Below are 12,950 nucleotides of genomic sequence, written 5' to 3'. Positions count from 1 at the left end.
TGCGAAACTTTACCTGAAGCCAACTATTCCCCTACAACATACCTACGCCGGTGGCGGAAGCAAAACAGGGCAAGAACGGAAGTGGGTTGGTCTGGGCACCAGCGAACAAGAGGCCGCCAGCTAGAAGCCTCTGCTCCTTTATAGGGTGCCCCCTGGCGGTGATAGGCTAAAAATAATATGCCTTACAACACTATTTACTGCTCATCCTGCCACACTAACATCACCCATTTTATACCAGAGAAACTTTAATAACAGCGTTGTGATGCCAAACCGCGTCAATTCATACTGAAACGTCGGGTTACGTATGGTAACCCTTGTTATATTAGCACAGGCGGAGCCCTCTACTGGACTCTATGGGTACTACCTTACCCTGCGAGCATTCTCCCACTGAGACTTCTATAGACGTAGCCGGCCTTGGGCGGGCCTACCTGAATGCGCGCGCATCACACCGTATAAAAGAAGGCCTCACCTCCTGACTATCATCCTACACCTCTCTTCAGCGAGCGGAATAGGACAGACAGTGACCTGGGTAGAGGGCTCCGCCTGTGCTAATATAACAAGGGTTACCATACGTAACCCGACATTATATCTCTCACAGGCTCCGCCCTCTACTGGACTCTATGGGTACAGTGGGTGGAGCCGCGATGTATACGCGCACTGTCGTCCAACAACAATATTCCACTCTACTGCCACTGATCGGCTTTTATGGTCAGCAGCTGCTGCCCCACATTCTCCTTTAACCCGGTTGTAACCGAGGAGAAATCTGGGCTGTGGCTGACAGAGCACACCCTGCTGCGCTTACCTCGCAGAAAGTGTGCTCAAAAAATAGTGCCGGGGGACCCCCCCCCCCCCGCCCATAGACGGATGGGGAGAGCCCCCTCGGCCCCGAATGGGCTTACTACACGCCTGCCTCCCTGAATCCCTAAGGATAACAGGGAGAGCGTCAGAGCCCACGTCCCACACTCAAACACTGACCCCGTGCAGAGTGTGTGCACTAAAGTGTGGAGGGCTACCCCCCTCCTGCCTCTCAACAGGAGGAGAGTAGTCCTCCAGCCCTGTAAGGGCCAAGTGCGCCCCCCCCGCCCCTCCCGGGACCCTCAGAAGGCCCGAGAACAGCGAAGGCGCATTACGTCCGGGGAGGGGGTCAGATGCCAACTGACCCACAACCCCCCTCCCCCCTACCAGTCCTGTGTTGCCCCCGCAAGCACAGACGAGGAGAAAGAGCCAAGGGCGCCGGAAGCGGGGGGGCCAGGGGGCCATTGGCCCCCCCACTTTACGGCCCTGCCCCACATTTTCGCAGCAGCGGATGCCGCGGAACCTGTACACATCCCGTTTCAATAATTCCCCTCTACTCTAAAGTCGCATCTAAAAAGAACGCCATCTGATCTAGCTGTGTATATTTTGTTATTGTTGATTGTTATATTCACTCTCATTAGCTACAGGCATTTTTGAAGCTTGTAAAGGGAATAACACAGCTCGCCTCTCACTCGCCACTCTGCTCTTCTACAGCGCCGCTTCCCCTCCCTCCGCTGACATTATGAATGTAAGGCATAGTAATCATAGATAACACCGCAGGGTCCGTTACAGTTTGTTTTCATCTGATTTCAAATAAACAAAGTCTTGGCTTTCAGAATATTAAACTTGTTTCGGCAAATTCAGATGATAAATACAGCTTTGAAGCTTTTAACGGCATAATTACAAGCGGAGAACGGAGTACTTTGACGTCACAGCAAGCATAACAACAGCCGGTGTTTCTCCTGAAAGTTTTCCCCGGGAAACAAACGCAAAAATACACAAACACACACACGTGGTATACACGCACACACTCGCGAGCTCCCCCCAGACCAGTAATCCAAACGAAAATATCTTCCCTCCGTACTACTTTGATCATTTGCTCCGCTAATAATCAATCAGATCGATCCAGAGAAGAGGAAACTTTAAGGCCTTTTTCTCAAAATGATGACTCGGTGACAGTCATTATATAATGTGACATATTTTGCTTAATATAGTACAAAAACAATCCTGATATCATTAGAAAGCTGAATCTCCTCTTTCCAACAGTGTATACAACTCAAAATGTGTCTTCGGATCAATGCAACTGATTTCGATGGAGCAGGTCACTTTGCATTAGGTAAAATACAGCAGGCAGACATAACAGGAAGAATATGTACATTTTAATCCAATCAAATAGGACATTGTCACACCATTCAAATGTATCCATGTACATTACAACCAATAACAAAGCTTAGATGTGTTTATTTGTTACGTTGTTTACGTTATGTGTTACGTTGTTCAGTGTGTGTCAGCCGTTAACCTAGATAGATCAACTTGCAAACATGTCAGAAGAACCGGCGCATAAGAAAACAAAATACAGTCAAACTAAGCTGAAATTCAACAACTTGAATGTCACATCACTGACATCCACAACTCCGGAGCCTGGTCCTTCAACCATAGAACCAGCGCAGCCAAATGAACCCCAGCAGCAGCTCTGCGGCCGCAGAGGCTGTCAAAACCGCCGCCGCCGGCATCGTTGAACCGAAACAGGCTGGTTCCGACTGCATGGAGGTTTGTTGTCGGGACATTGTGACGGGCCAATAAAAGCTTATTTGGGCAAAGAGAAGGTACTTCAATGCAGAATGGTACAAAAACAGAGAGTGGTTAATTATTTGCAAAACCACTAAACGAGCCTTCTGTGAAATATGCAGATGTGCTGCTGTCAAACGGCTTGTAACTTTCTCCAAATGTGGAGATGACAGCTTTGTAAATACCGAGTTAATAACTGGAACTTTTCACAGAGCTTACTTCAGTCAAACACCAGTCAACATTCAGCTTGTCAAACAAGAGCGTAGCAGGAAAAAAGAAGAGATGGAATGAGCAACTGCGCTGTCATATGTGTGGGCTGGTCTGTATAGTTTAATGTACAGGAAAGGAGTGAGCAGAGGGTTGAGTTGTCCATTCTTGTTCTGTTTTCTCTGACTATCTTCCTCCTGAAGACCCTCTCAGACTTTCATTTGCTCGCGCTACTAAAGAGACACGTTACCATGGAAACCAAACAATGGTGTAGCTGTATTGAAGTCCGAGTGGAAACAGTAACATTTGGTGTGTTATGTTAGAATGAAACAAATCAGATTTAGTCAGAAATCGGGAGAAATGCGGGATAAATATGACCCCGGGAGGAAAACGGGAGTCTCCCGCGAAAATCGTGAGGGTTGGCAAGTAGGCTATGTCACATACACACGCACTTTTTGCCCCCCCCCACTTCTGAAATGAATCCGGCGCCGCTGGAAAGAGCCTGACATGTCCAAGAGATAAAACCTTATGAAGGGGCCTGGCGTCGACCAAGACGCCGCTGTGCATATATCCTCCACACTCACACCGTTGAATAAGGCTGTTGACGCAGCCACAGCCCGTGTGGAGTGTGCACGAACCCCCGTGGGGCAGGCTCTCCCTGCCTGTCCGTAGGCATGTGCAATGCACTCGCAGAGCCAGCCTGCCAGGCGTTTCTTGGACAGAGCTTTCCCGATCACCCCGCCCCCGAAGCACACGAATAGCTGTTCGGTGCGTCTAAGGGCAGCCGTGCGCTCCACATAACATGCTAGCGCACGCACCGGGCAGAGGAGGTGCAGTTTAACCTGAACGCACTCCTTAGGCTCTTGGGCACAAAGGAGGGGTTCGGTCTGAGTGTCGCGCCGCTCTGGTCACCCCGAATCTGTAAACAGCTCGGGTGCACCGACAGAGCAGTTAACTCGGACACTCTTTTGGCTGACGATAAGGCAAGAAGCAAAGCTGTTTTCCACGACAATGCTTTCAGAGAGGAGAGCTCCAGAGGCTCAAACGGCCCCGAGGCCAGAGCCTCGAGCACTAGGGGCAGGTCCCACTGTGGGGTGGAGGCGTGCACTACTGGGCGCAGCCTCCTGACCCCCTGTAAAAACCGCGACACCAGTGGTTGACTAAAGGCTGACCTGCCGCCAAATCCCTCATGGCAGGACGAGATGGCTGCTGCATACACTTTCACTGTTAAATGCGCAAGCCCTCTGTCCACCAGTAACTGTAAGAAGGATAAAATAGAGCCTAACTCACAAGATAGGGGCTCTATTCTCCGTTCCTCACACCATCGCTGGAATCCTAGCCACTTTGGCCTGTAACAGACTGTGGTGGATCCAGCTCTAGCTGCCTGGATAGACTGAATAACACTATCAGACAATCCACCCTGTCTCAGCCTATCACTCTCAGGAGCCAAACCTGGAACCTTGCACCTGCCTCTTGAGACATCGCCCCCCAGAACTGGGGAACCGCCCAGGGCTGGCCCACCTTCATCTGTGTCATCTCTGAGTACCACGGCGCCCCAACGCGATCCGGAGCCACTAGGATGACTGACAGACGTTCTCGCCTCACTCCTCAGGAGGGGGAGAATGAGACGCAGCGGTGGAAAGGCGTATAGCAGCTTCCTTGGCCATGGCTCGTGTGCAAACGCGTCCACCCCCAAGGGTGGGTCGTCGCTCCGAGCCACGGAGAACCACAGGGCACAGTGGCTGTTTCGCCGGCTGGCGAACAGATCCACTTCCGCTCTCCCGAACTGGGCCCAGATTTGCTTCACCACCCTCGGGTGAAGCACCCACTCGCCTGGCAGGGGGCCGCTCCTCGACATGCGGTCGGCCCCTCTGTTCTCCAGTCCCGGGATATGGAGGGATCTCAGAGATAACACCACCTCTGAAGCCCATAACCACAGTTCCTCTGCTGTGGTCAACAAGGCGGCAGATCGAACTCCGCCCTGCCTGTTGATGTAAGCCACTGTGGTGCTGTTGTCGCTCCTGACCATTACATGCCTCCCTTGAATTAGGGGCCTGAAATGCTGGAGGACTAACACTAGCGCCCGTAGCTTAGGAGGTTGCTGTGTCGAGACTCTGTTAGAGCCCAGCGCCCACCTATAGCCCTCTTCAGGCAGGTCCCTCCCCATCCTGTTCTGGATGCATCCGTGAACACTGTGATGTAGGAGGTCACCCGTCCCAGTGGAGACCCCCTCCGGAGGTGATCCGGAGACCCCCAAAACCGGAGGTTGCCCTCCACTGAGGGGGGGATGGTCACCAGCCGCCGCCTGTGCCTCTTGGGATCCAAGCGCAGGCTGGAGAACCACCTCTGCAGGCGGCGCATATGTAGTGTGAGCTGCTCACCATGTGAGCAGCCGCCATGAGACCCAATGTCTGCATGACAGTAAAAGCTGTCACTATGCCCCCTGTCGCAGCCTGCGCACCCCCTGAAGAAGGGACGCACGTCTGCTCTCTGACAGGGTGGCGCGCGACGCGCCTGCATCGAGCACCACACCCAAATACAGCGCCCGTTGGTGAGGTATGAGGGTGCTCTTTTTCCAATTGATCGCAAAGCCCAATTTGGTCAGGTGTGTGATCAATTGTGCTGTGCAAAACATTGCCTGTTCCCGTGACCCAGCCATGACTATGAGGTCGTCTATGTAAAATAAAACTCTCATGCCGTGTGCGCGCAGCGGTTGAAGCGCTGTGGCCACACATTTGCTGAATGTGCGTGGGGATAGGGAATAGCCGAACGGCAGCCTGTTGTACTCGTAGGTTATTCCCTGGAAGGCAAAACGCAGATACTTCCTGTGCTCTGGAGCAATTTCTACATGAAAGTACGCGTCTTTCAGGTCAATGGTGGTGAACCAATCGCCCGGCTGCACAAGCCCCAGTAACTGTTTCACAGTCAACATGCAGAATTTCCTGCGGGAAATGTGACGATTCAGGCCGCGGAGATCTAGAATAGGTCTGAATTCCCCTTCTTGAGAACCAGGAAGTACATGGAATAAAGACCCTCTTCCATGCGCTGAGGGTGCACAACAGATACCGCCTGTTTTTGCACCAGAGCCTGAATCTCTGCTGCGAGGAAACCCATCTCCTCCTGAGAGACTAGATTCACTTCTCGCATGCCCATAAAAGGGGGTGGGACGCTGCAAAACTGGAGTGAATAACCCCGTCTCAGCGTCCTGTCCATCCACTTTGATAGTACACAGCTGAGTTTCCATTCCCCATAACACTGTGTTAAAGGGCATGCTCTCAGCTGTGGAGCCGCAGCTATAAAGCTGTGGTACTCTCTGGCGACCCGTCCCGCCGCAAAACTCCCCGTGAAGGGAAGATTTGCCCATGGAGGGTCGACACAGAAAGGGCCGATTATTTACTGAGGACCTTGAACGCACCGCCGCACGCTCATGTGTGAGCGCGCGCTCCCTTATAATGCTGTTCTCACTTTTACGGTGGACCTCATTAATTGGAGTCCCTATAGGAGTGGTGCTTTCTACTAAGGCCCCTGAACGCACCGCCACGCGCTCCTCTGTGAGTGCGGGCGCTGCCATAATGCAACTCTTACCACTCTGGTAAATTGCATTAATTGGAGTCTTAGCCCCAGGCTTAGTGTGTTCCCTAACAGCAATACGCCGGCCATAATGCCCCTGTACACGTATAGCACTACAATAGTTTTGCTTGCGTTTTATCACTCTCATCTGCGCACTCCCACTAGCCTCCTCTCTTACAGGAGTTATGGCTGGGGCGGCGAGTGGGGAATTTGTACAGACATCATGTGTAAGTGTAGCATTGTGGAAACAAAGGACACTTAGACTTGGATACAGATTAACCCTTTCTTTATTTTTGAAAGTTTTTCTCAGAATCTGTGCATTAAAGAGGGAGGAGGCGGGATTCACCCTTGCGTCCTGGGCGAAGAGTTGTTCTCCCCCCGCCGAGACGCTACCTCCCCCCGCCAGTCAGCTCCGGGCAGACGGCGCACCCCACCCGGCCGCTCTCTGCTGCTGAGGAGCCTGCCGAGGTCGGGCAGCCCGTCCCCGTGGCTGCCGATATGTCGGCACCACGGGATGGGCCGTAGAGGTGGAGGGTGCCGCAGCAATGGGACCCCCGTGCCGGCGCCTCTCCCTCCGCTTCATTGTCGCGCTGCGCTCCCTCGCCTGCATGGAAATGCATGGAGGAGCACGTAGCGGGGCCGGAGGAGGGGCCAGCGGTAGCATCCGGCTAAGCTGGACCCTTTCCTCCTCCAGGCGGCTGAAGCGCTGGGTGACCGAGGAGATTGACCCAAAGAGCCCCTCCGTAGACACGGGGGCTCCGAGGAGATCTTCTCGGTCATTCTTAGATAGGGCAGTGAGTCCCAACCACACGTGACGAGACGCCACTGTGGCCAAGGAAATCACCCGCCCTGCTGCAGCGGCCACGCCATGAATCAGATTGTTCATCTGACCTATAGCGCGGTCCGAATAATCGCTCCCCTCTTGAGAAAGGAGGGCGGGGGCGACTGCCTGAGGGGTGATCAGGGAGACGCCCAACACGCCGAGATTGTTTGCTGCAGCCGCCATCTGCGTACCGAGCTTGAACATCTTGTCCAGATATTCCAGTATGTCTCGGTCCCGGGGCAGCGGGGGCAGGGGTCGCTTACCCTCCGCCCAACCAGCCGCCCCCGGAAGCAGATGGGCCGCCAGGCTCTCATCAAGGGGGGGCACACCCGAACACGCTGTGTCCGCGCGGCCCTCCACCTTGATGATGCCTGCCATAGCGGCTACTGGGGCCTTCGTTTTAAATGGCTGCTGCCATGTCGCCTCCACACACCGCCATATATCAGGCAGCTGGGGCGAAATGAAGGTCGGCTGCGCTGGATGCACCGGGCCGTAATACCCCTGTCTCAGGCGGCTTATAGGCCTCGGTGGCAGCGGTGGGGGGAGCTGTAGGCCTACACGCTCCGCCGCCAGGGTCATCACCGCTGGGAAATCCCTCCGCGCAGACCTGAGAGTCGGACCGACACCGAGGCGTCCTCGTCCTCCTCCTCCGGAATCGGGGTTGACTGGCCCCACGGAAGGGAGAACCGGAACGGCACTTCCTCCTCTCCTGACTCGCCCATCTCGACGACGTCGAGCTCCGAATCCTCCACCTCCTCCTGCGGGGCCTCCGCCGACAGGAAATGCTGCCCACGATGCTCACGTGTGAGCCGAGGAAGCATCTGGCAGGTGTCGGGCCCATACAGCTCACGGCGTGGTCAGGCCCCATACATAGGAAGCAGAAGGGTTGTGGATCCGCTCCCGCGATCAGGTTAGGACATTTCGGACAGGTCCTGTGGTCAAGAACTGACTCCATAACTCTCTATTCTCTCGTCTTTTTAAGCTCCGTGAAAACACTTCCGCCGCTGAAGAGAAAAGGATGATAGTCAGGAGGTGAGGCCTCCTTTTATACGGTGTGATGCGCGCGCATTCAGGTAGGCCCGCCCAAGGCCGGCTACGTCTATAGAAGTCTCAGTGGGAGAATGCTCGCAGGGTAAGGTAGTACCCATAGAGTCCAGTAGAGGGTGGAGCCTGTGAGAGATATAACACATTCACTTAAGGGGAACTGGGGATATGTATCAGCTGCTTGTGTGACAGTCAGACAGTGAATACTTTACATCGGCCGCGGCCGTGTGAGCTAACCCGGAGCTAACGGGAGAATAAACTCCTGTGGAAGAGCAGCACTGCAGCGGTCGGTAAATGCAGCTGAAACACATTAATAAACAATGAACCACGGCACTCTGGAGAAAAGTATAAGGTTGGAGAAGTCGTAATTTAATTTAATCTGGCTTTGTATGATTAAAATCAACACGATCATCGACCCGACGCAGTCCCCCATTGTTGTTGTTGTAGTGAGCGCCGTAACGCCGTTGGGGAGAAAATCAGCGACGTAAACTGTGACGTGATGACGCAGCAGCGGCAGCACCAGTCGGGCTCTGGGCGGTGTGAACAAAAGGGGGCTGAAAAGAAAAACCGGTTCCGAACCAGAAAAGCTCTAGCACGGAGCTAGAACGGGAATCGTGTTGGTGTGAAAGCCCTATGAGTGTGCTCTACCAGCCAAGTAAACTGCAGCCCCGACTTCTCCACGGTCACAGCCGGAGGAGAAGAAGTTGCGGTGCAGTTGCTGTTAACCAAAAGCCGGTCAGGGGCAGTATGATGGGTCGATGTTGTTGGACGACAGGGCATTTATGCATCAGGGCTCCACCCTAGTGTTAATTTCGTCAGCTATTTTTTAATTTAGTTTTAGTCTTAGTCCTGTGTTAAATTTCCTTTTTAGTTTTAGTCATATTTAGTCACCTTCATCCTGTTTTTATTTAGTCAAGTTTTAGTCGACTAAAAGTCTGAGCATTTTAGTCTTATTTTAGTCAAAGAAAACTAATTATTTTAGTCTACTTTTTGTCAATAAAAACTGTTGAGTATTTTTTAGTCATCAGATTATATAGAACATTTCAGTCAAACTAGTCTAGCCAAAACCAATAATTTGTCATTTTAGTATATATAAATAAATACGATTATATCTTGTCCTTATTTGATGAAAAACACAGGTTGAATGATTAAGAAAGCAGCTTTGCAGAGAGTATCTGGTCATGTTTGTGGTGTTTTCACTAGCTGTGTTATGGCCACATTGCTTCCCTTCTGATGAAACAATGCATTCGCTTTTTTTCTCCGCCTCATTGTAGCGAAAATGGGCCCAAATATCACATCGTTTATTTCTCCCAAGCAGTGGTGGCTTTAGACTTTTTCGTTGTCAGTCATTTTGACGGATCGTAACATTTCCGTCATAATCCATTATTATCCGTCGAGTGCACAATTTATCAATCACTCGCGCTGACGGGGGGGTATTCGGTTAACGCGAGTGCGACCACTGCTCCCAAGCCCTGTTGCCATTTCATTTTCTGTTAAATAAGGTTAGTTAGACCATGAGTTAGACCCGAGTCTTCCTGACAGTTCACAGTGTGCCGCTGCCCGGTGTAATTCAAATCTACCGCCGCGCGCACCGCAGACACACACAGCTGCTGCCCTGCCGCAGCCCCGGAAATGGAACTGCTGGGAGAAAAACTGACTATCAGAGATGTAACGTTATCTTTGATAATATTTCGTCTCCTCATTTTTCGTCAACGAAAGTAAAGAGAGATTTTGGCATAGTTTTTATTTAGTGAACTACATTTTCGTCTCGTCACTTTTCGTCAACGATATTGCATGATGATTTCGTTACAGTTATTGTTTACTGCCGTCGGTGCCGTCTCGTCATCGTCTCGTTTTCGTCATGGAAAAAAAGGTCGTTGACGAACATATTTCGTCATAGATTTAGTCAACGAAATTAACACTACTCCACCCACTGTACCCATAGAGTCCAGTAGAGGGCGGAGCCTGTGTGAGATATAACGGGGGGTTACGTATTGTAACCCTAGTTATATAAGCACAGACGGAGCCCTCTACTTGGGGCCCTGTCTGTCCTATGCCGCTCGCTGAAGAGGGTGTAGGACAGGGGTCGGCAACAGGCGGACCACGGTGCGGATCCGGACCCAGACGCCGACCTATATGGACCCGGACGTATAATCAATACATTAATAGGGGAATTCAATTTTGACGGGGCGATTCTATTTTAACCGCCGCCGACAGGGGGCGAAAGAGACGAGTGAGCGATACAGGGAGAGAAACACATAAGAAGAGACGAGAGAGCGGCAGAGAAAAGCGGAGAGGAAAGTGAGTGAAGAGAATAATTAGCGATACAGGGAGAGAAGACTGCAGGAGAGTGAACAGGCGTTAGCGGCAGACAGGGAGAGACAAATAATTACACATGGCGCTCTCCAAGAAGAGGAAAGTGAACAGTGAGAACAGAGCTTTTAACCCTGAGTGGACGGACTCATTCATGTTCATCCTGCCCACTGGGAGCACAGAACCAGTGTGTCTCATTCAGAGACCGTGGTGCTCATTAAAAGTGCCAAAACGCCACTATGAGACATTACATTACATTGCATTTAGCTTTTATCCAAAGCGACTTACAATAAGTACATTCGACCAGGAAGACACAACCTTGAAGAAAACAGAATCATATAAGTACATCAGGTTTCATAGAGCCAAACATTTCAAGTGCTACTCAACTGGCTTTAGATAAGCCAGTCCTTTATTAGTATATAACAGACAAAACACAAAGTGTTTGACCAAACATTCCCTCTCAAGTCAGAACTGAGCTCACAAAAAGCAGTCTCAGAGCCCAATATGATCAGTCAACCAGGATCAAAATTCAAACTAAACATCGTTCCAGGGCAGGCTAACCGAGGCTAACCAATGAGCACCTGCATGTGTGTGGGAGAATGGCCCTGACACCATTTCAGCCCAGATTTAAACTCCTGGCAGGACAAGCTCGAGCTCAATTCTCGCACTGAAAACAAACAAACAAGTGAGTGAGGGACTGCAATATAAGAGGGAAAGAAAGAGAAACTTTCAAACTGTTCAATTGTTATGATGTGTAAAGACTGATATTGTTCTATAATCGGCTGAAACTGTTAAGTCATGATGTGAAATGGTTAACAAAGAAAAAGGGAAACTCAAGCTGCTGCTACACTTTATTTTATTTATCTAAAATTAAGAACTTTTAAGATGCACATATTTTCAAAAGATATTTTATTTATTTTCTCAGTTTTATTTATTTTTATTTTTAAATGCAGCCCGAGAGGAACATTACACATATCCACAGTATTTACTGTATATCTGTATAGTTCAATGTTAATTGACAATAAATATTGTTGTTTTTGAATTGTACTTTCTTTATTTGATTGGCAGTCAGTTGTTGATTACATGCAGACGTTGATACAGCAGCTACTTCAATATATATCACAGTAATTCATAAAGTTAGACATTTTGAATTTCCGGACATTTGCATGGTGAGATTTTCTCTAACTGGACCTCGTTGAATTTTAGTTGATTGAATACCCCTGGTGTAGGATGACAGTCAGGAGGCGTGGCCTCCTGACTGTCATCCTACACCAGGGGTCATCCTACACCAGGGGTGTACACCATCCTACACCAGGGGTATATACGTGGGCTTGCGCACGCATTTAGGTAGGCCCGCCCCGAAAGGCAGGCTACTTTTATAGATATCTCAGTTGGTGAATGCTCGCATAGTATGGTTAAGAAGAGGTAGTACCCATAGAGTCCAGTAGAGGACTCCGCCTGTGCTTATAGAACTAGGGTTGCAATACGTAACCCCCCGTTTCTAATACACATTACTCAAGTTGAGGGGGGATGAGGGGGGATGAGGGGGGATGGCATCCCCCCTGAAATAAAAACGGTCAAAATCATCCCCCTTCTAAAACTGCCATTCCCCCTTTCCATCCCTTATGTAATTTTATCAATGAACGTGGCACTGGTATTACTGCTATTTCAACATAAATGTTGCACATATTGAGTAAAATACTGTGGGCGAGGGACAGTGGTGTAGTGGGGATTTTTTTACTGGGGGGACGCTATTTTAATTAGGTCATCCCAAACAATGCCACACAAGTGCGCACAAGCACAGTGCACTCCCACAACGGGCGGACAGGTCCACAGAAACTACCGGTATGCTTAGTCCTACTTTAGTTACTGTACTGCAAAAAGCAGACGGCGGTGCGCTCAACACACACATAGACTCAAAACCATGGACACACAAGTTACATAAACAATGTATAGGCCTAAATTGCATAAATGCTTGAGCTACAGTATTGCAACTAAGCAGACAGCGCGTCTCTCTCTCTCTCTCTATCTCTCTCTCTCTCTCTCTCTCTCTCTCTCTCTCTCTCTCTCTCTCTCTCTCTCTCTCTCTCTCTCTCTCTCTCTCTCTCTCTCTCTCGAAAAATATAGCCTACTTTGAAATTATTCTGATGAGGCCTAGCCTACATTGCAAATAAGCAGACAGCGCTGCCACACACACACACACACACACACACACACACACACACACACACACACACCACACACACACACACACACACACACACACACACACACACACACACACACACACACACACACACACACACACACACACACACACCTTGCGTTTTGAAGACTGATAAATCCGAAATGGATGAACACACGTTGCAGTCCAGTTTCCCAGCTTTGCAGTGTATCCACGGGTATGCCT

This window comes from Gymnodraco acuticeps, unplaced genomic scaffold (genome assembly GCF_902827175.1).
Source record: "Gymnodraco acuticeps unplaced genomic scaffold, fGymAcu1.1, whole genome shotgun sequence".
Lineage (NCBI taxonomy): Eukaryota > Metazoa > Chordata > Actinopteri > Perciformes > Bathydraconidae > Gymnodraco > Gymnodraco acuticeps.
This window is presented reverse-complemented; position numbering follows the sequence as displayed.